The sequence below is a fragment of the Hordeum vulgare genome, chromosome 2H (assembly GCF_904849725.1).
Source record: "Hordeum vulgare subsp. vulgare chromosome 2H, MorexV3_pseudomolecules_assembly, whole genome shotgun sequence".
NCBI lineage: Eukaryota > Viridiplantae > Streptophyta > Magnoliopsida > Poales > Poaceae > Hordeum > Hordeum vulgare.
The window spans coordinates 3964437-3967816 of NC_058519.1; positions in this window are offsets into that span (position 1 = coordinate 3964437).

Consider the following 3380-nt stretch of genomic DNA (forward strand, 5'->3'; position numbering starts at 1 on the left):
GTCATGCACAACCTCGGTATTGGCCAAGTAATTTTTTTCACACCTTTACTTTCTCAAACTTTTTCAACTCTCACGCAATACATGAGCGTGAACCATGGTTATAGCACTATAGGTGGAATGGAGTATGGTGGAGGTTGTGAGACAAAAAGGAGAAGATGGTCACATTGACTAGGCACATCAATGGGCTATGGAGATGCCCATTAATAGATATCAATGTGAATGAGTAGGGATTGCCATACAAGAGATGCACTAGAGCTATGAATATGTGAAAGCTCTTAAGGAGAACTAGTGGGTGTGCATCCAACTTGCTTGCTCACGAAGACCTAGGGCAATTTTGAGGAAGCCCATCATGGGAATATACAAGCCAAGCTATATAACAAAAAATCTCAATAGTTATATGGTGGTGAAAAAGCAAGAGACTCTCAATCATGAAGATCATGGTGCTTAATATGAAGCACAAGTGTGGAAAGGAGATAGTAGCATTGTCCCTTCTCTCTTTTTCTCTCATTTTGTTTGGTGGGCTCTTTGGCCTCTTTTTTTGGTGGGCATCTTTGGCCTCTTTTTTGTAAATGGGCTTCGCTGGCCTCTTTTATTTCCTCACATGGGACAATGCTCTATCAATGATGATCATCACACTTACAACTCAAAACTTTAGAGCAATGATGACTCTATATGAAATGCCTTCGGTAGTGTACCGTGACAATGATCTAGCATAGCATTGACATCAAAAAATTGACAAGCCATGGAAACATCAAGCTAGCTATCTTACGATCATGTAGTGGCAATATGGAAGTGGTGGTACATGTCATGGAACGGTGGTAGTTGCATGGCAATATATCTCGGAATGGTTATGAGAATGCCGTAATAGGTAGGTATGGTGGCTGTTTTGAGGAAGGCTATCTGGTGGGTTTATGTACCGGCGAAAGTTGCGCGGCACTAAAGAAGATAGAAATGGTGAAAGGTGAAACTGCATCTAAACCATGGACTCAACATTAGTCATGAAGAACTCATATACTTGTTGCAAAAGTTTTATTAGTAATCAAAGCAAGGCATTCAACGCATACTCCTAGGGGAAGGGTTGGTAGGTATAAACCATCGCGCGATCCCGACCGCCACACAAAGGATGACAATCAATAAAATAATCATGCTCAAACTTCATCACATAGCGGTTCACCATACGTGCATGCTACGAGAATCACTAACTTCAACACAAGTATCTCTAGATTCACAATACCCTACTAACATAACTTTAATATTACCATAACCACGTCTCAAAACTAATTAAGAGGAATCAAACTTCTCTTTCTACTCAATGCACATGAAGATGGTAGTTTTTGTATCCTCATTGGATAACTACCACTTTTGGGACTACTTTCATAGCATAAACCAACTACCAAGCGACGCATTGCCGTGCTCTAAAAGATCTAAGTGAAGCACATAGAGCAAAATCAACTAGCTCTAAAGATATAAGTGAAACACATGTGAGCTGAATTGCCTAACTCAATGGATATAAATGAAGCTCGACAAAATCACGATGAGTGCATGTCTCTCTCACTAGGTGTGCAGCAAGGAAGATTGTGACACAACAAAAATAAAAGACTCCTACGATACAAGAAGCTCCAAGCAAAACACATATCATGTGGTGAATAAAAATATAGCTCCAAGTAACGTTACCAATGGATTGAAGACGAAAGAGGGGATGCCTTCCCGGGGCATCCCCAAGATTAGGATTTTTGGTATCCTTGAATCAGCTTGGGATGCCTTGGGCATCCCCAAGCTTGAGCTCTTGCTACTCTTTATCTCTTTGTCCATGAGAACATCACCCAAAACTTGAAAACTTCACAACACAAAACTTAAACAGAAACTCATGATATCATTAGTATAAGAAAGCAAACCACTAGTTCCTTAGGTACTGTAGAAAACTTAAATTCTACTTATGTTGGTGTTGGGTTGCTGTATTTTCACTTTTCCATGGCTAGTACCCCCCGATACTATCCATAGTTTCATCAAAATAAGCAACCAACTCAACAAAAACAGAATCTGTTAACAACAGACCAGTCTGTAGCAATCTGTATACTTCGTATACTTCTGGTACTTCAAAAATTCTGAAACATTACGACAGTCTGAAGAAATTGCGTAGCAATCAGAAGAAAAAAGAATCAACTCAAAATTTGTCACAGAAAACAAATGAAAATTCTTTTAGTGAGAAGAAAGTTTCTGTCTTTTCCAGCGTGATCAAACAATCATCACCAAGACTAATCATAACGGTTTTGCTTGGCACAAACACAAAAAGAAACACAAAAAACACAATCATAACAGAATTATGAAAGTGTGGAAAACAAAAAATAGAAAAGTAAAGGATAAATTCATTGGGTTGCCTCCCAACAAGCGCTATTGTTTAACGCCCTTAGCTAGGCACAAGGTGATGGAATCACGTATAGTCATCTTTGGTGCTCAAACCAAAAGTAGCCCTCATCATGGATTCATAAGACAATATTATTTTCTTTCTAGGAAAATGCTCCATGCCCTTCTTTAGAAGGAATTGAAATATAATATTCCCTTCCTTCATATCGATGATAGCACTGATAGTCCTTAGGAAAGGTCTACCAAGAATGATGGGGCATGTAGGATTGCAATCTATGTCAAGTACAATGAAATCCATGGGTACATAGTTCCTATTTGCGACAATAAGAACATCATCGATCCTTCCCGTCGTTTTCTTGACAGTAGAATCCGCAAGATGCAAATTAAGAGAACACTCTTCAATCTCACAAAAACCAAGAACATCACATAAAGACTTTGGAATCGCGGAAACACTAGTACCCAAATCACACAAAGCATTGCATTCATAGTTTTTGATTTTGATTTTGATGGTAGGTTCCCACTCATCATGAAGCTTTCTAGGTATAGAGACTTCTAATTTGAGTTTCTCTTCAAGAGATTTCATCATAGCATCTACGATATGATCGGTAAAGGCTTTGTTTTGGCTATAAGCGTGTGGAGAGTTTGCAATGGATTGCATCAAGGAAATGCATTCAATCAAGGAGCAACTATCATAATTGAATCCCTTGAAATCCAGAGTGGTAGTTTCATTACTACCCAAGGTTTTGATTTCTTCTACTCCACTCTCCAAACTTTTAGCATCAAGATAGGTGGACTCCGAATCATTGGGGCGTTTTTCAACCAAAGTGGATTCATATCCAGCCCCATCATCAATAGGTTTGACACGAGAAAACAAAGATTTAATGGGAGACACACCAAGCACTTTAAGATCTTTGTGATTCTCATCACGAGAACACACCCTTTTAAACCAATCATGCCTAGCACGTATTTGGGCGGTTCTTTCTTTGCTCTCATTCATGGAGATACGCATAGCTTTT